Below are 23398 nucleotides of genomic sequence, written 5' to 3' on the forward strand. Positions count from 1 at the left end.
CTAAAACTGGCCCACCATTCAATAGTATACACCCTAGGATTATATTTCTTTATATCCTTATTCTGAAATTCAAGCTTTGGCATGTTCCTTGATGTACCTGAAGTGAAAATAGTAGTAAACATAGGAACATTAGGAAGTCAAAATTTTACAAGGAGACAAAAAGTGTTTGTTTTGAGCTTGGTGAAATAACAGGTGACCAATATAAAATGATAATACTTTTTGTTTGTTTGATAAATGAAAGGTGTTAAACATTCACTTCCCAAACATTTTGTCATTAATTTGCAGTTATGGCCATTCAGTGGAAAGGGTGGAACACCATCCAGAGCTTGATTTTTATAATGGAAATGATGAGATGATCGGAAATCTCTAACCTGTTAAGAAATTTCCTTGTAAGATAAAGCTTTTTAGAGAGAGCAGGGTGGACTGACGCAGTGAAATACATGGCTTGAGCGACTGGGCAAGTTGAGGGATTTCATGTGTTGCTGTAGCCGGCTATATAACCTTGTACTGCTCTGATAATAGTACTAAGGGTGGCAGAAGAGATTGCCAGCCCTGTCGTTCTAAGAAAGATGGTGAGAACTAACAGTTGCTACAGCTTGTATTCAGAATGTTCCAGAAACACAATGGTTTTTAGGTCCCGTCCCAGCTAAGAATAGAACAGACTAACCACAAGAAGGTGGCTAATGCATATTGACTTCCACTTGTGGACTTGAATTAATATGTAACTTGTAGACAAACATTATGTTTGTATAAGAATTCTAGGAACTAGGCCCGGGGTCGTAGAGCACCGACCTGGCATATGGACATCCTGGTTGGATTACTGGTTAGGACACACAGAGAATTGACCATTTGCTTCTCTCGGCCCCCCCCCCCCTCTCAGTCTCTGTTTTCTCTTCCCCCACCTCCTGCAGCCATGGGTGATTGGTTGAAGTACATCGTCCTGGGCACAGGGATGGCTTATTAGTGCCTCTGCCTCGGGTGCTAAAAATAGCTGGATTATGAGCATGAGCCCAGATGGGCAGAGCATCAGCCTCAAACGGGTTGCCAGATGGATCCTTTTGGGGTACATGCTGGAGTATGTCTATCTCCACTCCTCTAACTTGGAAAAGAAATAAACAAATTCTAGGGACTAATTTATTTATTTATTTATTTATTTTCATTTTTCTGAAGCTGGAAACAGGGAGAGACAGTCAGACAGACTCCCGCATGCGCCCGACCGGGATCCACCCGGCACGCCCACCATGGGGCAACGCTCTGCCCATCCTGGGCATCGCCATGTTGTGACCAGAGCCACTCTAGCGCCTGGGGCAGAGGCCAAGGAGCCATCCCCAGCGCCCGGGCCATCTTTGCTCCAATGGAGCCTTGGCTGCGGGAGGGGAAGAGAGAGACATAGAGGAAGGCGTGGCGGAGGGGTGGTGAAGCAAATGGGCGCTTCTCCTGTGTGCCCTGGCCGGGAATCGAACCCGGGTCCTCCGCAGGCTAGGCCGAAGGGACTAATTTTGAGAGAAGCAGACTCCAACCCTCAGGCATTTCAGCTCTGGGAGATTTGCTGACCTTAAACTGGAAAACCAGGCTGATGCACATCAGACCATCGCTTAACCAGTTGTGAGATTCTTACTGGAATATTGGAATGGATTGAGCTGGTTTGCACATGGAGAACTTGTCAACCCTTTCCCCTTGATTTCTTTGTTCTGCTTTCCCTCTTCCTCGTAAAAACTTTGCCTGAGCCTTGGCCAGCTAGCTCAGTGGTTGGCCCAGCATGTGGAAGTCCTGGGTTTGATTCCTGGCCAGGGCACACAGAAGCAGCGCCCATCTACTTCCCCACCCTTCCCCCTCTCCCTCTCTATCTCTCTCTTCCCCTCCTGCAGCCAAGGCTCCAGTGGAGCAAAGTTGGCCCAGGCGCTGAGGATGGCACCATGGCCTCCGCCTCAGGTGCTACAATGGTTCCAGTTTTAACAGAGCAACGCCCCCTAGTGGGCATGCTGGGTGGATCCAGTCGGGCGCATGTGGGAGTCTGTGACTGCCTCCCCATTTCTCACTAAGGAAAATACAAAACAAAACACACACACACACACATATATAAAAGAAAAACAACTTTGCCTGACCTGCAATATTAAGATGGGCTTTGGGGCAAAATCCCTCATTTTCGCAGGTGGACAGCACTTAAACTGTCTTTTTTCCCCCCAGCACTTTTCTCAGAAGTGTTGACTTTCTAAGTGGCAGGCAGCCAAACCTGTGTTCTGTCACATTAGTGCACTTACAAGGCTGGCGTGGGTGAGGGTACCCGTGTATCGTTTGAACTTGCCAGTGGTTTCAAAGGAGGAGCCACTCAGACTGTTACCACTTTGCTTAGAGGGCAGACTAGGGAGAAGATACAATGAAACCTAAATGATATGAATACTCAAACATTAACAAATGAAACCAGACTCTTTAATAAGACTTTAAATGTCTGCTCTCAAAACTGCTGATTTTTTTAGTTGGGAAAGATCCAATTTTCTTCCTATTAATACTTTACTTTTTTTTTTTTTTTTTTTTTTTTTTTCCTGAAGCTGGAAACGGGGAGAGACAGTCAGACAGACTCCTGCATGCGCCCAACCGGGATCCACCCGGCACGCCCACCAGGGGCAATGCTCTTCCCACCAGGGGGCGATGCTCTGCCCCTCCGGGGCGTCGCTCTGTCGCGACCAGAGCCACTCTAGCGCCTGGGGCAGAGGCCAAGGAGCCATCCCCAGCGCCCAGGCCATCTATGCTCCAATGGAGCCTTGGCTGCGGGAGGGGAAGAGAGAGACAGAGAGGAAGGGGGGGTGGGGGTGGAGAAGCAAATGGGCGCTTCCCCTATGTGCCCTGGCCGGGAATCGAACCCCTCTCCCTCTCTACCGCTGAGCCAACCGGCCAGGGCCTTTTTTTTTTTTTTTTTTTTTTTTTACAGAGACAGAGGGACAGACAGGGACAGAGAGATGAGAAGCATCAATCATTAGTTTTTCATTGCGCGTTTCAACACCTTAATTGTTCATTGATTGCTTTCTCATATGTGCCTTGACTGCGGGTTCGAGTAACCCCTCGCTCAAGCTGGTGACCTCGGGGTCTCGAACCTGGGTCTTCTGCATCCCAGTCCGACGCTCTATCCACTGCGCCACCACCCAGTCAGGCAATACTTTACTATTTTGTTGAATATTACATTCCTTTTCCTGATGCACGCTTGGGTTTCATTTTAGGAAGTGGTTGTTGAAAATACTTGTAAACTACTTTATCTCCACTTTAGGACAATTTTATACTAGTATAAGGAAAATTAATGCTTTGTCATGTTTATTAAATAAGTATTACTGAACAGTTTTATTTAAAGCAAATTTCTAAAGGATATGAAAACATTCAATTTTATATTACATAGCAAGCAATATGTTTATAGTAGTTCATTTTTAACTGTATTAATACTTCATTATTTAATGTATTTTTCCTTAGCATTTTTTTCTTCCTCACACATTATGTTTCATTTTTATTTTTCTCATTAAACACACCAAGAGATACATACATGAATGGATTGTGCTGAGACTTGTGACATGAAAATGTACATAAGATGATGACAAGGACAAAGTAAGTGCTGTATGTTTATGAAGAAAGTTTTTTAAGGACTTTGGTTCAATGAAAGAACAGGAATGACACAGGTTGTGAATGGAAGTCTTTTTTGTGTGTGAGTTGACTATGGTCAGGTGCTTGAAAACCAAGTATTTTGAGGTCAACAAGCATACAATAAAGTAAATGGAAATAGAATAATTTAAAAAAATAGAGAGTTCCTAAGATTGCAGCCGACTTTTGTGAGAAGGAGACAATCTTCATTGCCAAATGTGTGGGATTGTTTTGCCACTTCTTAGTGACAGGTGTTTTTATTCAGAGCCAGAGGACCTGACAGGAAATATGAGACATGTGGTACTGTTTACCATGGCTACTGACACCTAATGTTCTCCACCCAGACTTTCTTCCCATCCCAAAATAATAGGTTTCTTTCATCCGTGGGCTTAATTTTTATGTAAATTGTTTTAGATCACACTACAGTAAGAGTAATACTGATGCTCTATGTATAATAAATGATTGAATATTGAAATCTCTGAAGTAAGAACTGTTGATATTCTCCTTCTACAGATGAAATAACTTGTAATAAAATCAAGTATTAAAAACTCTTTCCTGGCCTGACCTCTGCTGGCGGGGTGGATAAAGTGTTAACCTGCAATGCTAAAGTCACTGGTTCAAAACCCTAGGCTTCGCCAAGGCATATATGGAAGTAGTTGCTTCCTGCTCTTCCCCACCTCTCTCTCTCCCCTCCCCTCTTTCTCTCTCTCTAAAATGAATAGTAGTAGTAGTAGTAGTAGTAATAAAAACAATTACACCACCAGAAGTGACTGCATCAGTTTTCGAATCCAAGTTGCCTGGGTATGAAAACAAGCTTCATTCCCTGGCCAGGAAATTCGGTTGCTTTGTGCATCAGCCTGATATGCTGAAGTTGTGAGTTTGATCCCAGGACTGGGCACATACAGGAACAGTAGTTTCTGTCTCCTGCTCTCTCCTGCTTTCTCCCTTCCTCTCTCTAAAATCATAAACATTAAAAAACAAAAACCTTCTTAACCATGTTCAGGAAATAAATGCATGGAATCATTTGATAAAAGGAGTGGATTAAGCTTTCAGGTACATCATGGTTAACTGTAGAGATTAAAGCTGGGGATACGTAAGTGTAATCAAGTTAAGAAATCTGTTGGCCTGACTGACCTCTGGTGGTGCAGTGGATAAAGCCACAACCCTGATTACTGAGGTCACCGGTTCAAAACCCTGGGTTCAAGCCTGACCAGGCGGTGGCGCAGTGGATAGAGCTTCGGACTGGGATGCAGAGGACCCAGGTTCGAGACCCCGAGGTCGCCAGCTTGAGCGAGGGCTCATCTGGTTTGAGCAAAAGTCTACCAGCTTGAACCCAAGGTCACTGGGTCCAACAAGGGGTTACTCGGTTTGCTGAAGGCCCGCGGTCAAGGCACATATGAGAAAGCAATCAATGAACAACTAAGGTGTTGCAAGCGCAATGAAAAACTAATAATTGATGCTTCTCATCTCTCTCCGTTCCTGTCTGTCTGTCCCTGTCTATCCCTTGCTCTGACTCACTCTCTGTCTCTGTAATAAATAAATAAATAAATAAAAATAAAAAATAAAAAAAGGAAAAAACAAACAAACAAAAAAAAACCCCTGGGTTCGTCTGCTCAAGGCACATATGGGAGTTGATGCTTTCTGCTCCTCCCCCCTTCTTTCTCCCCTCTCTAAAATGAATAAATAAAAATCTTAAAAAAATAGAAAACCTATCATCCCTGGAGAGCTCGGTTGGAGCATCATCCTGAAGCAGACAGGTTCTGAGTTCCATCTCTGTCAGGGAGCATGCAGGAGCAGATCAATGTTCCTGTCTCTCTTCTCTCCCTTCCTCTCTATCTAAAATTAATAAAAAACCAAACAAAAATTTGAGAAATCTCTCAAAATGATTCGTTTTTTATTTTTTGACAGAGAGAGGGACAGGGACAGATAGGGACAGACAGGAGGAGAGAGAGATAAGCATCAATTCTTTGTTGTGACCCCTTAGCTGTTCATTGATTGCTTTCTCATATGTGCCTTGACCAAGGGGCTACAGCAGAGCGAGTGACCTCTTGCACATGTCAGCGACCTTGGGCTCAAGTTAGTGAGCCCCTGCTCAAACCGAATGAGCCCACACTCAAGCTGACAACGTGGAGGGGTTAGAGGTTTGAACCTGGGTCCTCCGCGTCCCCATCCGACACTTTATCCACTGGCCACCGCCTGGTCAGGTGGATCCTTATATTTTGTAGCTTAAAAGAAAACTTTTTAAATTGACTTGAAAGAGAGGCAGTAAGATAGACAAGAACATCGATCTGTTCCTGTATGTGCTCTGACCTGGAATCGAATCTGCAACCTCAAAGCTTACTGATGAAGCTCTAACCAACCGAGATATCCAGCCAGGGCATGGAAGGAATTTTTCTTACTCTGAAAATAAAATTTTTCAATAGAAAGAGGAAAGTTTTGAACTATTGTTCATCGATAAACAAATATCACAGTTATACCCATTACAGAAAACCTACAAATATAATGAATTTGGAAGAACTTTAGTCGGTATGAATGTTCACTGAGCATCAAATAGTTTACTGGCAGGTATCTTAAAGTATACTGAGTTGAGCAATGGATTTAACAGAGTGAAACGTTAATAAACTTCTGTCATACATACGTCTCAGAGGACTCTTGAAAGTATGACCTGTGTGGCAGAGATCCAAAATTGAACCCTTGGACGGTCATCATAATATGAAATGTGGAAAGAAATATTTCAATTGTAGGAATAACGATGTTGGTAAGTCAAACGAATGCACAAGTAAAGCTATACCCAATGAGATCAGATGAAGGGGACCTCAGGCCCGCCCCTGCACCCGCTTCTCTTCATTCGGTTGTCTGGGCACAGACTCGCCTCTGATCACACCGGGTGCATTCTGGATGCGCTGTCAGGCTTTCAAAGGAATGCGCATGCGCAACTTCTTACAGAGCCTGCGGCTCTTGGGTCGGGAAGAGCAGAGATTCTGGTGACTGTCTTCCCGGTTTAAACTTGACCCTCCCCGTCCCCATTCCTGCATGCGGGGAGCCTGAGGGTCGCTGCGGACGCCGAGAGCCCCGCTCCCGAGCCCCCAGCGGTGAGTGCGGAGTCCCGGTGAGAGGCCCCGAGCCTGCCCGCTTCGCTGCCGGGTGGGGGCTCCGCGTCGGTTTCCAGGGAAACTCTGAGGCCACCGCGGGGCGTGGGGCCCCCTCGCCGCGGGGCTTCCTGCCTCGGTCCCGAGGGGGCAGCCCCCCCCACACACACACACACCCGCGCTGTTTAAAGTCCCGGGAGACGGACGCGGGCGCTGGAGACTGACAGTGTGCGCCCCTCCCCCCGCCCGGCCTCTCTCGGCCCGTGGAGCCCGGACTGCCCCCCCCCCCGCCCCGGGGACCTGCGGACCCCCTCCTGAGACCCCACCATTTAATAAGAGGCCCGGGTGCAGGAAGAGCACACTCTCCATGGGGTGGGGATTCGGGGCGAGAACGCGGGGTCCCCAGAAGAGCCCCCGGCCCCGCGCGGGGAGGGCTGTGTGGGAGCGGCGACAGCGAAGGGGCCCCGGGGACGCGCAGAGCGGGGCTGGGAGGGGTCAGGGGACGGAGAGAGACACGGGAGGGGAGGAGAGGGCAGTGAGGGGCCATGAAGAGACGGTAACGTGGGGGTGCGGGGGGACGGGACCGCGACGGGGAGAGTGACAGTAACCGGGGAGAGGAGCGCGAGGGGAAGAAAGGGGAGAAACCCCGAGGAGAGGGAGGGGCCCGGAGAGAAGGGCGCAGGGAGGGGGCTGGTGAGCAGAAGTGGGGGCGCAGGACGGGGCACTTCAGAACATAACCTGTGTCTCCCCCCCCCCCCCCCCCCCGAGTTGGACAGCTGCTCTGTGTGGAGCATCTTTGTTTTAATTAAATGCTCCAAGTGGTTCTAAAGTGAGCCTAGGCATTAGCAGGAAGGTTCCTGGATGGATTATTATTTTTTCTTTTTGCTTTGTTTCTTCTTTTTTCAATTGATTTGGGGGGGGAGGTAAGAATTTAGTTGTTTCATTTAGTTGTGTTGTCATTGATTGAATATGGCATACTGGGTTGGCCACTTACCCGCTGGGGCAGGGCCAGGTAAGAAATTTTATTTAGAATAGAGACAAGCAAAGGTGAGTGGGGGGCACAGACATGCTCCAGAGAGGAGAGCACCCGGGATGCATTAGTGAGAGTGGGGAGCAGGGATGGTCAGGGGAGGTGACAGGGTGTTGTGTTGGGTTTGGGCGTTCAGGAGAGCAGCGCTGTTCTCATTGCTGTGGGAATGTGTGAATGTCTGTGGGAGGAGAGCACGTGAAGACAAGAAAGAAAATACAGTGTGGTGTTTCTATAGGAGTTCATTTTTCCTGACTCTTCTTTGAAGAAGGACAGGAGGCTGGTCTTTTGTTACAGGAGAAAGCCCAAGTCCAAGAAGGCCTTTTCCTTCTTGATTCTTATCACCCTTGTGAGAAAGAATTCAGGGGAGAGACAGGGTGCGAAGTTAAAGCAAAGCAAGCCGTTTACTAAGTGAAGCTATGCACAGGGCACAAACGGGCAGACTCACCTATCCTGAGTGCCCCTACTTGTTGGGGTCTTGGAGATTATATGCTTTTCAGCTATAAATTTCAAGGTTTCCCTTCCCTGATATTGGGATTAATATACGGGGTTTCTTTTTTTTTGCATTTTTCTGAAGCTGGAAACAGGGAGAGACAGTCAGACAGACTCCCGCATGCGCCCGACCCTGACCGGGATCCACCCGGCACGCCCACCATGGGGCGATGCTCTGCCCATCCTGGGCATCGCCATGTTGCGACCAGAGCCACTTTAGTGCCTGAGGCAGAGGCCACAGAGCCATCCCCAGCGCCCGGGCCATCTTTGCTCCAATGGAGCCTTGGCTGCGGGAGGGGAAGAGAGAGACAGAGAGGAAGGCGCGGTGGAGGGGTGGAGAAGCAAATGGGCGCTTCTCCTGTGTGCCCTGGCTGGGAATCGAACCCGGGTCTATACGGGGTTTCAAGGTCGTGTGAACATTTGGTGATTTTGTTCGGCAGACCTTAAACTACTGACTCCCTTGTTTCGTGTGTATGATAAACCCCCTTGTCTTCCCCCTTTGCTTTTCCTGCTCTGATAGCTGTCTGTCCTACCTAACGCTCCCCTCTCAAGTAATACTATCCTAATGCTTTTGGGGTGCTGAAAGTCAACAGTCAGTCTTCCATATCTACTTCCTGCCGAGTGAGAACATGGAGCTGGTTACCTGTCGGGGTAGGTAAGGGTTAGGGTTCCATGTAGAATTCATCAGTAGCCTGATCTAGAGGTTTGAGAGCCGTGTTTACACATCCTGGTCAGATGGCCGTTTGTAGGTGAATTGTTTCCATCCTGGATGATGCAAAATGGACAAAGTTATTGATAATACAAGGTACAAAAAGAAGGAGGAAAAAAACAGGAAAATCAGGGGACCTAGAAAGGGCAGTAGCCAAGTGCTCCACAACCAGATGCTGGACCAGGAGGAACTCTACCCCTGTTTATCCCAAACCTGGAGTTGCCTGGCCTTGTCTAAAAAATATGGTCCTGTTGCCCTGGCCGGTTTCCTCAATAGATGAGCATTGGCCCAGCCTATGGATGTCCTGGGTTCAATTCCCAGTAAGGGCACACCATGAGAAGTGACCAACTGCTTCTCTCCCTCTCCCCCTTCGCCACTCTTTCCCTCCCACAGCCACTGGCCCAGTTTGTTCGAGCATTGTCCCCAGGTGCTGAGGGTAGCTCGGTTGGTTTGAGCATCAACCCCAGATGGGGCTTGCCGGGTAGATTCCTGTTGGGGCTTTTATGGGAGTCTGTCTCACTATCTCTCCTCCTCTCACTAAAAATTAAAAAAAGGTAAAAAATATAGTCCTGAAATTGGGCCTGTTTGGTTGACCCAAAAACAGCATTCTTCTTGAAGCGTGGCACAGACACCTTCTTCGGCAGCAGCTAATGTGTCGAAAACTCATGTAATTTGGACAGTAAGAGTCACTAAGGAGTTGATTTGAGTTTGGAGGGTAGAAGGAGAGGCTGCAATATGGGTGTTAAGCTGAGCCATCTCAGAGGGGAGATGGACAAAGATATTTTCTGTTGAGACTACACCAGTGTTCCTGGTGTTGGCTCCTGCTAATCCGAACAAGGTGTTGATTCCTACTAGAATGGGGATTAGGGGCCCTCTTTTAGAGATCCTGTGAGTGGTGCTTTAGGAGATGCATATAGAAGCTATAGCTTTAGCAATACATACAGTGGGTAACATATATCCTAAGGTGCAAAGTCCTGTCCAGTTAGTGAGTCGGCATTGATAAGCAGAGTCCCCACAGGTAGAATGTCCCTTCGGAGGCGGTAGGCCTTCTGACATGTGATATACACTGAATTGGGTTTCACCAAGGTGGGTGCCGCCATGGGTGTTCCTAGAGTTGTATTTCCGGAAGTATGTACTGGTGACAGTTGCTGTAGTTATGGGTTAAAACAAGGGGTGTTGTGGGAAATGTTGTTAATTTTGTCTTCCCAAAACATAATGTGTCAGGTGGCATCAATAAAATTATTTTCTTGGGAAGTGTTATAAATGAGGGAACAATTGTCTGTTACTATGCATCCCCTGTAGGACTTGGCCAGTAAAGCTAGGTGGTAGCAATCTAGGGATCTTCCCCAAAAGAATCCTCCACTGCAGTTCTGTCTTTGAAAAATAGATATATTTGGTAGAGGACTGAGGTGAGAGGTTTGTATGGGAGGGACTGTCAAGGGAGAGAGAGTTCAGTTGTCAATATGTATTTGAACAGTGAAGTTGCAAGATGTATTACTTAAAGATCCTGTTGGGTATCCCTGGTCGAACTTGGAGGAATAGAAACAGGGAGACCTGATTTTTGAGTTTGACCCCAGTATAGATTGGCCCTACAGTGGGGTGAGTGAGGCCCTTTTTGGCACTCGATACATGTAGATATCGATACCCAGAAGGAGTTGAATAGTACATGAACCCCTGGGTTTCGACCCAGAGCTGGCCGTTCCTCTCCGAACTGGCCTCGAATTTGTTAGCATATCCAACAAGAGTGACTGAAAATAGTAAATAGTATTGGCTAGCAAGGCAACTGTAGCCTGTGGGGGCTTAATATTGGGAGAAGTATGGATTAGGAGTGCGGGTTTGAGACAGAGTAATAGGGAAAGTATAAAGATTTTGATTAGGAGTCCCATCATTGTTTGGATTTAAGGTTTACAAGAAATAATTCCACCCAGAAGGGAGCAAACAAGCCCTCATGCATTGATCTGGTATAAAGAGAATCCAAAGAAGGGCAACAACCAGAACAAAGGTGATTTTCAAGCCTAATTAGCAATCTATTTTTATTTTTTATTATTTATTATAATAATAATAATTATTATTATTATTTTATAGAGAGACAGGAACATCAAGCTGCTCCTGTGTGTGCCCTGACCAGGAAATCAAACTGGCAACCTTTGTGCTCCAGAGCGACGCTCCAACCAACTGAGCTATCTGGCCAGGGCTTAATTTTTATTAATTTTTAGAGAGATAGAGAGAGAGGAAGCATTCATTTGTTGTTCCACTCAGCCATGCATTCTTTGATTGCTTCCTGTGTGTGCCCTGATGAGGAATTGAACCTGTGACCTTGTCATTTTGGAATGACACTCTTAACCGACTGGGCTAACTGGCCAGGGCCAAATTATTTTTTTTAAAGATTTTATGTCTTGATTTTTTAGAGAGAGAGAAGAAGCATCAGCTCATAATTGCTTCACTTTAGTTGTTCTCTGATTGTTTCTCCTATGTGCCTTAACCAGGCAAGGCCAGGGTTTTGAACCAGTGACCTCAGTGTTCCAGGTTGCCGCTCTGTCCACCGCACCACCAGAGGTGTGGCTTTTCTGGTATTTTTAGAGAGTAGCCACAGGTCTTCTATGGGTTCACAGGTTCAGTTATTGTCCTTTGATTTGCTTGTTTTTTGTTCAGTTGAATGATAAGGCTTCACTCCCGACTGATGGGTCCAACTGGCTATTCCCAGAACTTTAATTGCTGTGGGAGTAAAGTATGCCTGTGTGAGGTCTCTTCCAACTGGGGGTGAGTTGGGAAGCTGGGGATTCCTCCTTCCAGGTTTTTATTAAAACCTGGTATCCAGTTTCATATGAAGAGGTTGTGGTTGGAGGAAGCATATTTACTTTAATTTCTTGACTATTCTTTTGGAAGTTTGCTAAAAAGGTGATATATATTTAATGGCATGATTATTATATATATATAATATAATATAAAAATATATTATATTGCCTGACTGGGCTGTGGCGCAGTGGATAGAGCATCGAACTGGGATGCAGAGGACTCAGTTTCGAGACCCCAAGGTCACCAGCTTGAGCGCGGGCTCATCTGGTTTGAGCAAAAGCCCACCGGCTTGAACCCAGGGTCACTGGCTCCAGCAGGAGGCTGCTCGGTCTGCTGAGGGCCTGCGGTCAGGGCATATATGAGAGAGCAATCGATGAACAACTAAGGTGTTGCAACGCGCAAAGAGAAACTGATGATTGATGCTTCTCGTCTCTCTCCGTTCCCGTCCGTCTGTCCCTGTCTATCCCTCTCTCTGACTCACTCTCTGTCTCTGTAAAAAAAAAAAGTAAAAAAATATTATATTATATATAATTATATATAATCATGCCATTGACCTCCTCATCAAATAGGAAGTCTGTGTAAAGAAAAGCCCTTCCATATAAAGTTTCAAATGGGCTTAGACCTAACAATGGAGTTGGGCTTACTCATATTCTTAGTAGAGTAATGGGCAGTAATAGGAGCCAGTTCTTATGAGATTCTGGGCATAATTTAGTCAATGTTTTCTTGAGATCTGGTTTGAGCTCTTGACTTTCCGTGATGACAGGTCTCCAGGACAAGTGAAGATGCCATTTGATGCCTAAGGCCTTATTAACCCTTTAAGTTATTTATGAAGTAAAGGCAGAACCATTATCACTTTGTAAAGACCAAGGGAGTTCAAATCCTCAAATTAGTTCTTTTTTGTTTTTTTTGGTATTTTTCTGAAGTGAGAAGCAGGCAGGCAGAGACACCCCCGCATGCGCCCAACTGGGATCCACCGGCACGCCCACTAGGGGGTGATGCTCTGCCCATCTGGGCTGTTGCTCTGTTGCAACCGGAGCCATTCTAGCACCTGAGGTGGAGGCCATGGAGCCATCCTCAGTGCTCGGGCCAACTTTGCTCCAATGGAGACTTGGCTGCGGGAGGGGAAGAGAGAGACAGAGAGGAAGGAGAGGGGGAGGGGTGGAGAAGCAGATGGGCGCTTCTCCTGTGTGCCCTGGCTGGGAATTGAACCCAGGACATCCACATGCCAGGCTGATACTCTACCACTGAGCCAACTGGCCAGGGCTGGAATGAATTCTTTTAATATTTTTACTAACTTTTTTTGACAGAGACAGAGAGAGAGAGAGGGATAAATAGGGACAGAGAGACAGGAAGGGAGAGAGATGAAAAGCATCAGTTCTTTGTTTCAGCTCCTTAGTTGTTCAGTGATTGCTTTCTCATATGTGCCTTGATGGGGGGGGGGGCTACAGCAGAGCAAGTGACCCCTTGCTCAAGCCAGTGACCATGGGGTCACGTCTGTGATCCTACACTCAAGCTGGTGAGTCTATGCTCAAGCTGGCGACCTCGGGGTCTCGAACCTGGGCCCTCCATGTCCCAGTTTGACACTCTATCCACTGTGCCATCATCTGGTCAGGCAATATTTTAACTAATTTTTAAAACTTTTTTTGAGAGAGAATGATAGGGACAGACAGAAGGAAGGGAGACAGATGAGAAGCATAAACTTGTCAATGAGGCACTTTAGTTTTCATTGATTGCCTTCTCATACATGCCTTGACTGGGGGCTACAGCTGAGCCAGTGACCCCTCACACAAGCCAGCAACTTTGGGCTCAAGCTTGTGACCATGGGGTCATGTCTGTGGTTCTATGCTCAAGCTGGCGACCCTGCACTCAAGCTGGCTACCTCAGGGTTTTGAACCTGGGTCCTCAGCTTCCCAGATTGCTGCTCTATCCACTGTACCACCACCTGGCCAGGCCAAATTTATTCCAGTTCTTAAGGCTGCATCCCAGTGGTATATCTTGTGGTATTGAACCTCGATTTCCCATTAAAAGAGAATGGAGGAGAGCATGGGAGAGTTTGGTCATCCCGTGTTTCTCTTTTCATGTCTTATATACCTTCTGGAGAGAGCGGCCACTCTCAGCTACGGTTTTTCAGAACTAGCTAGCCTTCCTGTGTAACCCTAACCCTAGCCCAGCACCCTGTGGGTTCCCCTTACATCTCTGTTCTTCCAATGGAAGTCTGCGTCCTGACTTCCATCTCCTGCTTTTCCTCAGAGGGCCTTGAAGTGGAATTTTCACTCCTTCAGGATGCACCCCAATCTCGAGTAAATGACAGCTTCCCCAATAATTAATTCCTGTTTCCTGCCAGATATCTTATTGAAGTAAAAATTGTAATAATTGCATTCCTACCAATCAGTGCAAAGAGGAAACTGCCGGATTTTCTGTACAGTGTCTCTGATCGTGTCTGGATGGTTGCGCTCCAGTGTTGATGTCCGCTAGAATGTCTAAAAGCCTCCCATCTCCTCGCATATTCTCAATCCCCTGGGTCTGGTGGTGCATACACAGTAAGTGTCTGAACAGTGTTGGCAGTGCTGCCTGTGTCTCTACCCATCAGGGCAGGGTCCCAGTATGTCCCAGGTTTTGGTAAGACCTTTCAGGGCCAAGCCAGCACCTTCTAGTGTGCTATCAGCTTTCTCAAGATACATAACAAATTGTTGATGAGTCTGAGAATTTGACATTAAGGCTCTAAGGAAATTTCATGAAGAAAGTCCCCGTATCCCATTTTTACCATAATTGGTGAGGGACTATCTTCCCTTTTTTTTTTTTTTTTTTGTATCTTTCTGAAGTGATAAGTGGGGAGGCAGAGAGACAGACTCCCGCATGCGCCCAACCAGGATCCAGTAGCTGATTTTTGGCTTAAACTTATCTTTACTGGAAGTCATGTGACACAGACAGTGTTCTGCTTGTGAGCAGGGCTGCCAGAGTCCATTTACCTTCTGGTCACTCGGTACTCTCTCGTGTGGCTCGGTTTCTCTCCTGAACGTGTGGGACACCCAGGAGGGCTCAGTCCTGTGTGTGGCCCGTGGTGAGCTAAAGCAATTAATTATGAGTGAAACAAAGGTCCCTATGAGGCCCCTATGCTTCTTGGGAATAATCAAAGATGTCTCTGCTAAGTTCTCTTGTGAAAATGTCCAGAGCCTGAACCAGAGGGAGAAAGTGCCTCTTCAATCTTTGGAACTCAGGCGAACTTGAGCATTCATTATAAATTATTATTTTTTCTGTTGGTGAACACAATCCTGCATGCAAAGACCAATTAAATTGCTATAATTCACCTCCCTGGTGGTTCATTTAAAAGCAACAAAACACAAGGTAATCAACAGTTCAAATGCTTTAGAAATGTTTACCTGAAGCCTGTGTACTCTTTTATTTTTCTGAAGCTGGAAACGGGGAGAGACAGTCAGACAGACTCCCGCATGCGCCCGACCGGGATCCACCCGGCACGCCTACCAGGGGGCGACGCTCTGCCCACCAGGGGGCGATACTCTGCCCCTCCGGGGGGCTGCTCTGTTGCGACCAGAGCCACTCTAGCGCCCGGGGCAGAGGCCAAGGAGCCATCCCCAGCGCCCGGGCCATCTTTGCTCCAGTGGAGCCTTGGCTGTGGGAGGGGAAGAGAGAGACAGAGAGGAAGGAGGGAGGGGGTGGTGGAGAAGCAAATGGACGCTTCTCCTATGTGCCCTGGCCGGGAATCGAACCCGGGTCCCCCGCACACCAGGGCAACGCTCTACCGCTGAGCCAACTGGCCAGGGCCTGAAGCCTGTGTACTCTTATTAATCAGTGTCACCCTAGTAAATTTAATTTTCTAAATAAAATTATTTAAAAATGCTATAATAGGGGAAGAAAAGCAACAAACAGAAGGAGAAAAGTTCCTGGAAGGGATTAAACTCACTGTGATCCAAGGCCCAGAATAAGAAAGATGTCAGTGTCCTGACCTGTGGTGGCGCAGTGGATAAAAGCATTGACTTGGAATGCTGAGGTCGCCAGTTCAAAACCCTGGGCTTGCCTGGTCAAGGCATATATGGGAGTTGATGCTTCCTGCTTCTTCCCCCTTCTCTCTCTTTCTCTCTCTGTCGGTCTCTGTTTCTCTTTCTCCTCACTAAAATAAATAAAAATTTTAAAAATTAAGATAAAAAGAAAAATGTCAGTGGAGAAGGCCCAAGTCCGAGGGCTTCTTCATCCTCAATTTTTTTCATACTCACAAGAAAAAACTCAGGCAGAGACAGTGCAGCACTCACGCCAAGCTATACACTTGACACAAGGCACAAACGGGCAAACGCTGCTAGCCTGAGTGCCTGCCTTTGGGGGTGTTAGAGATAATATGTTTTGCAGCTGTAAATTTCAAGGCTCCCCTTCCCTGATACTGGGACTAATATATAAGGATTTTAGGTCATGTGAACATCTGGTGATTTTCTTTGCAGACCTTAAACCGCTGACTCTCTCCTTTTGTGGGTGAGACAAACACCATTTATTCACCCACCCCTTTTCCTGCCTTGATCACTGTTCTACCGAACATTTTCAGCATTTCCAGATCCTTCTGTCTGTGAGTGTGGTGGAAGCTGATTAAGTGGCTGTGTGGACACCTGTGGTGGCACATTCTCCAAATGCAGACTTGACTCCTCAACATCTGTCGCCTGAGAGAACAAGCAGGAACTGGACCAGGACAGAATGGCTGCTTCTCAGGTAAGCGATGTGTCCTGGGCAGAGGCTGTGTTTGCTTTTCCTCCTAACTTCAGTGGATTTAGTATCTGCAACCTTTAATTCTCTATTTCTGAAGTCCCTGCTTAGTGAGGTTGCTCCCATTTCCTTATTTTTTTCTTTTTCTTATCATTGTCAAGATCAGCATCTTGTATACTTCCCTCCTTTGTACCTGAACCTTCTGTGCATTCTCCATCCGGGCTCCCTGAGGGCACGAACAATTTCAGCCAGGCAATAATGATCTTCAGTCAGTGGTGGAATTCAAATAATTTGACAACTGGTTCTCTGCCCTAATGACCATTTTAAGTATAAAAAAAGATATAACAGAAGGTAGTTTATTTTTTCATTCATTTAATACTTAAGTAATAACAATAAAAGAGGTACACAAAATGAGATTATGGTATAAGAAAGAGTTTTAAAATATTAATGAAAAAATATTAATACCTGACATGCCTGATCAGGTGGTGGCGCAGTGGATAGAGCATCGGACTGGGATGCGGAGGAACCAGGTTCGAGACCCCGAGGTTGCCAGCTTGAGCACAGGCTCATCTGGTTTGAGCAAAGCTCACCAGCTTGGACCCAAGGTCGCTGGCTCGAACAAGGGGTTACTCGGTCTGCTGAAGGCCCGCGGTCAAGGCACATATGAGAAAGCAATCAATGAGTAACTAAGGTTTCGCAACAAAAAACTGATGATTGATGCTTCTCATCTCTCCATTTCTGTCTGTCTGTCCCTATCTATCCCTCTCTCTGACTCTCTCTCTGTCTCTGTAAAAAAAAAAAAATCCTGACAAAAAAACAATACAAGTTGTCACCTCCGGGTTGTTTGACACTTTTTCTCTACATGTTGTATATTTGTTTTCAGAAGTAACAAACATGAGGGAACTAAAGTTTTTGGAAATGAATAAATACTACAGGCATAGTTCCGTCAATTTTTTTTCACCTATGGATGGAATGAACATTACTACCAGTGTTTAGAATACACTGTTGCACAAAAGAATGTTAAAAAAGAGTAAGGTATGTAAATTTGTGATTTCCACATTGGGCGGCTGCCAGGTGCCCACTTTAGAGAGAACCCTGATGACAGGTGCCATTTTAACAACCAGTTTGCCAAACTCAACAAAAAATTAAGTATCAGTTCTGCCAAACTTGTGTGAATGGGCTGAATCCCACCGCGGCCTTCAACTACTGGAAACATCCCCTTTGTGACAGCCTGGGAGGGCACCGTGTCCACCATCCATGTGGGGATGGTCAGAGGCTCAGGCATCAGTGAAGAAGGGAGTGTAGGCTCTAGGTTCATGTGGCTGCAGCGTCAGCTCTGTGGGTCAGGATTAAGGAACTGCACCTTCTCCAGGTCAGAAAATCTGAGGAAGTTCTGACAGAGAAGAGCAGCTAGAAGAGATGTACTCACTAGATCGCTGAGAAAGACTTCTTGTTTAAAGGGAGTGTTAAAGAACAGAACGTGGGGGCCCTGGCCAGTTGGCTCAGTGGTAGAGCGTCGGCCTGGCGTGCAGAAGTCCCAGGTTCGATTCCCGGCCAGGGCACACAGGAGAAGCGCCCATCTGCTTCTCCACCCCTCCCCCTCTCCCTCCTCTCTGTCTCTCTCTTCCCCTCCCGCAGCCGAGGCTCTACTGGAGCAAAGATGGCCCGGGCGCTGGGGATGGCGCCTTGGCCTCTGCCCCAGGCGCTAGAGTGGCTCTGGTCGGGGCAGAGCGATGCCCGGGAGGGGCAGAGCCTCGCCCCCTGGTGGGCAGAGCATCGCCCCTGGTAGGCGTGCCAGGTGGATCCTGGTTGGGCGCATGCGGGAGTCTGTCTGTCTATCCCCGTTTCCAGCTTCAGAAAAATACAAAAAATAAAATAAAATAAAATAAAAATAAAAATAAAAAAGTTATAGAATTATTATTATCATCATTTTTTTATGTTTTTTTCTTTCAGATTTTTTTCACTTATTGATTTTGGAGAGAGGAGAAAGAGACAGAGAGAAGCATTGGGGGGAGGATCAAGAAGCATCAACTTGTAGTAGTTGCTTGTTGTATGTGCCTTCACTGGGCAAATCCAAGGTTTTGAACTGGTGACCTTACCATACTAGATCGATGCTTTATCTGCTGCGCCACCACAGGTCAGGTTTATTATTATTTTAAATTTTTTTTTTGGTGACAGACAGAGTCAGACAGAGGGACAGATAGGGACAGACAGACCGGAAGGGAGAGAGATGAGAAGCATCAATTCTTTATTGCGGTTCCTTAGTTGTTCATTGATTGATTTCTCATATGTGCCTTGATGGGGGGTGGGGGGGACTATAGCAGACCGAGTGACCCCTTGCTCGACCCAGCAACCTTGGGCTCAAGCTGGTGAGCCTTGCTCAAACCAGATGAGCCTGTGCTCAAGCTGGCGACCTTGGGGTCTTGAACCTTGGTCTTCCGCGTCCCAGTCCAATGCTCTATCCACTGCGCCACCGCCTGGAAAGGCTGCGTATGCATAAAATGTTAATGTAACTTGAGCTATGTTTTCTTCTTATTTGCTTAAGATGTTTGTGTTTATCTTCTCAGTTCCAGAAACTGCTATGAACATTCATGAAGTTTCTTTATGTGTATTGGCCTGTATGGTTTTTGAAAAATTGTAGGTCAAGTTTGGAGAAAACAGGATTTACACTTTATTGTATGTTTTATAAAATATTCACATAACAGAGAAAGCATCTTGTTCTAAGGTTACTTACAGTAAATTTTCAAATAAGATTGTGGTTCATATGTTTTCTGTTGCATAGGTCCCTAGCTGGATGTTCAGTTGGTTAGAGCATCTCAAGATATGCCAAGGTTGCAGGTTGATCCACATTCAGAGCACGTGTAAGAATCAACCAGTGAGGGGGCTGGGGCAGGAAGAAAAGGGGAAAGGGGGATGAACAGTGATGGAGGGAGACTTGGCTGGGATGGTGAACACACAGTACAGTGTCCTGATGATGTGTGATAGAATTGTACACCTGAGACTTCTATAATTTCAGTCATCAATGTCATCCCTATAAACTCGATAGAGGAAAATCAGGCCCTGGCCGGTTGGCTCAGTGGTAGAGCGTCGGCCTGGCGTGCAGCAGTCCCGGGTTCGATTCCCGGCCAGGGCACATAGGAGAAGCGCCCATTTGCTTCTCCACCCCTCCCCCTCTCCTTCCTCTCTGTCTCTCTCTTCCCCTCCCACAGCCGAGGCTCCATTGGAGCAAAAAGATGGCCCGGGCGCTGGGGATGGCTCCTTGGCCTCTGCCCCAGGCACTAGAGTGGCTCTGGTCGCGACAGAGCAACGCCCCGGATGGGCAGAGCATCGCCCCCTGGTGGGCGTGCCAGGTGGATCCCAGTCGGGCGCATGTGGGAGTCTGTCTGACTGCCTCCCCGTTTCCAGCTTCAGAAAAATGCAAAAAAAAAAAAGATACATTTAATGATTTAAAAAAGAAGTTGCTACTTCTCATTTCTCTCCCTGACTCTCTTGCTCTATCTCTCTCTCAAAAAAAAAGAGAATTGAAAAAGTTCATTCTTTAGATAAATGCCAGCGATAAAGTATTACATATGTAACCAAAGAATTGAGTAAAATACTTGACTCTGGATCCAAGAAAAAATATCAACCAATGAGTGCATGAATTTGGGGAACAGCAAATCGATGTTTCTCTTTTTGTCTTTATAAATCAGTAAATAAAAAATTTAACAATTCCATTAACCTTTTTTAGTTCAAATCCTGTACAAATTTTTCCTGAGATTTCTATTTCTGTGCTATTCAAAGGGATGGCGCGTGGTCCGGAGACATTTGTGTCACTGGTTAAATGGGAGCTTGTTAAACATGTGGAAACACAGGCCTCATCCCAGAACTTCTCCATGGTAATCTGCGTTTTCACAAAACTGCAGTTCATTGTTGTCCACATTAAAATTGGAGAAGTACTTACACTTCCAGTGCACCCTGACTTTTCTAGCTGAGGAATGAACACAACTGATCGTGAATAATATAAATACAACACCGACAAACTGATGTGCCTGTCAGGTTGATGCCTTAATTTAAATATTTATTTTTCTGGAAAGTAAAGTCTGTGCAGTGCATTTCTGGACACGTGTCATCCTCGTTACTCAGTGTTAGCAAATACGTTAGAGGATATTATTGAGTCAAAATGATCTTACTGGATAATTCAGGATACTGTCCGGGGACCCAGCCTCTTCTAATACTGATTTCCTGTTGGGTGGCATATGAACTCTGTGGTCCTGGGTGAAGGTCTCTTTTTTTTTTTTGTCTCCCAGAAATCATTGACCTTCAGGGATGTGGCCGTAGATTTATCTCGGGAGGAGTGGGAATGCCTGGACCCAGCTCAGCGGAAACTGTACACGGATGTGATGTTGGAGAACTACAGGAACCTGGTCTCCCTGGGTGAGGATGACTTCCTTCCAGAGCTTATCCTCCACCCACAGGGTTTTGTGTCCTTCATTAGGAGAATGTCTCCTGGGGGCTTCTGCATTGGATGGTAGAATTTTCATGCTTTGTTCTTTTAATTTTTTTTAAAATTCATTTTAGAGAGAGGGGACAGAGACAGAGAGAGAAGGGGGGGGACCAGGAAGCATCAACTCCCATATGTGCCTTGACCAGGCATGCCCAGGGTTTTGAACCGGTGACCTCAGTGTTCCAGGTCAATGCTTTAACCACTGCACCACCACCAGTTAGGGAGACTTTCAGATTCTTGATCTCAAAGAACAAACGGTTTGCTGTAGGAGAAAAGAAAGGTTTCGTAATGTATATGAAATAGGAAGTCACTGTCTAAAAACTTGACTGGTGTCTAGAATAATTAAAGTACTATCAGAAAACAGTGTTTTGGAAAACCATTTTCCAAAATAAAATGCTCTACCATGTCTACTCACCTGAGCATAAACTAGGTTGAAAATTAGAAAATTTCAAGCAAAACTCATACTTTTTTTTTTTCCTAAGCAAGGGGTAGGGGTGAGAGATGAGAAGCATCTACTTGTATTTGTGGCACTTCTGTTGCTCATTGATTGCTTCTCGTATGTGCCTTTACCAAGTGGCTCCAGCAAAGCCAGTGACCTTGGGATCATGTTGATGATCCTGTGCTCAAGCCAGTGACCCTGTGCTCAGGCTGAAGAGCCTGCACTTAAACTGGTGACCTCAGGGTTTCAGACTGGGATCTCAGCATCCCAGGTTGATGCCCTATCCACTGCTCCACCACCTGTCAGATTCATGGTCCTTTTTCTAATAAACAGGGCTTTCTGTGTCTAAGCCAGTCCTGGTCATGTACTTGGAGCAAGTGAAGGAGCGCTGGGATGTGACGGGAAGAAAGACACTACCCTTCCAGCCAGGTAGGTGGGATGAGGAGGCTGATGACACAAGTGAGAGATCTAAAGGTCACGGAGGAGGCCAGACCTTACAGTGTGGTTGGGAAGCTGCTGCAGTGGAAAGGGCTGTGAGAGGCCCAGGTGTATCCCTGTTGTCATAGAGGGACAGCTGGTCTCCAACACGTCCCGTGCTCCTGTGTCCTCTCGAGACTGTGCTTTTGCTCCAGTGACCTCCGTCATCACATTAGCAGTGGGGGCAGGGTCCTCCCCATGGACTGTGAGGGCCGTCGTTGTCTGGCTCCTCTTGCATCACTTTGGGGACCTGGGAAATCCTGTGCATGTTATATCTTAACCCTTTTACTTTTTAAGGTATATATATTTGTTTGTTTTTTAGAGAGAGTGGAAAAAGAGGTGGAGTTTAGTAATGGGAAGTATCAACTCGTAGCAGTTGCTTCCTGTATGTGCCTCAACCAGGCAAGCCCAGGGTTTAGAATCAGCAACCTCAGCATTCTAGGCCGACAGTTGATACACTGAGACAACACAGGTCTTAAGGGTTTTGGGGTTTTATTGTCTCATATTAAGGGTTTATGAAGAAAATGGTTGAAATTCTGAAATTTCTTGCAGAAATCCCAAGAGCATTGTGGATGGGTACCATTTTTTCTAGTTTATAATTTCTGATCCTATTGAGGCTTCAAACAAGTCCCTAAAGACTAAGTGATTTCATCACAGCACAATGCACCGCCCCATAGTGAGAAAATCCTCTGTCAGAACTTATTTGTTTGTTTGTTTGTTTATTTATTTATTTGAGAAGGAGTCCGAGAGAGAGAGAGAGAGAGAGAGAGAGAGAGAGAGAGATAGGGATAGACAGGCAGGAAAGGAGAGAGATGAGAAGCATCAATTCTTTGTTGTAGCACCTTAGTTGTTCATTGATTGCTTTCTTGTATGTGCCTTGACTGAAGGGTCTCCACCTGAGCCAGTGACGCTTTGCTCAAGCTAGCGACCTTGGGCTTCAACCAGCGACCTTTGGGCTCAAGCCTGCGACCCATGGGGTCATGTCGATGATCCCACATTCAAGTTGACAACCCCACGTTCAAGCTAACGAGCCTTTGCTCAAGCCAGCAACCTGGGGGTCTTGAACCTGTGTCCTCAGCGTCCCAGGCTAATGCTGTATCCACTGTACCCCTGCCTGATCTGGCCATAAATTTTTTAATTTAAAGATTTTATTTGTTGATTTTAGAGAGAGAGAGAAAGGGGGGAATAGTAGCAGGAAGCCTCAACTTGTAGTAGTTGCTTCTTGTGTATTCCTTTACCGGGCAAGCTAGGGGTTTGGACTCAGTACTCCGGCATCCAGGTGGATACTTTATCTATTGCCCCACCATAGGTCAGGCGATCTCAGAGTAGTTTAAGGTATCTATACTGCTCACAAAAGGTAGGGTATATTTTAATGCTTCATATTCATTTTGAAATATCCCCTAATTTTTGTGAGCAGTATATTTACCTCATAGAGTTCAATAATATATTACTGCCATAGGCGACCTCAGAGTATTGCCCAGCAGGTAGGAAAGCGTCCACTGTTACCTGCTTTTGTCATCACTGTCCTTCTGTAATTCTCTCCTGTCCAGCCCAG

The 23398-nt window shown here is 46.3% G+C and overlaps 1 pseudogene; it reads left to right on the forward strand.

Moving 5' to 3' along the window:
- Positions 1-6580: 6580 nt before the first annotated feature.
- The window catches only part of LOC136397131 (zinc finger protein 726-like), a 28863-nt pseudogene continuing 12045 nt past the window's right edge, over positions 6581-23398 (forward strand).

The sequence above is a fragment of the Saccopteryx leptura genome, chromosome 3 (assembly GCF_036850995.1).
Source record: "Saccopteryx leptura isolate mSacLep1 chromosome 3, mSacLep1_pri_phased_curated, whole genome shotgun sequence".
NCBI classification, from domain to species: domain Eukaryota; kingdom Metazoa; phylum Chordata; class Mammalia; order Chiroptera; family Emballonuridae; genus Saccopteryx; species Saccopteryx leptura.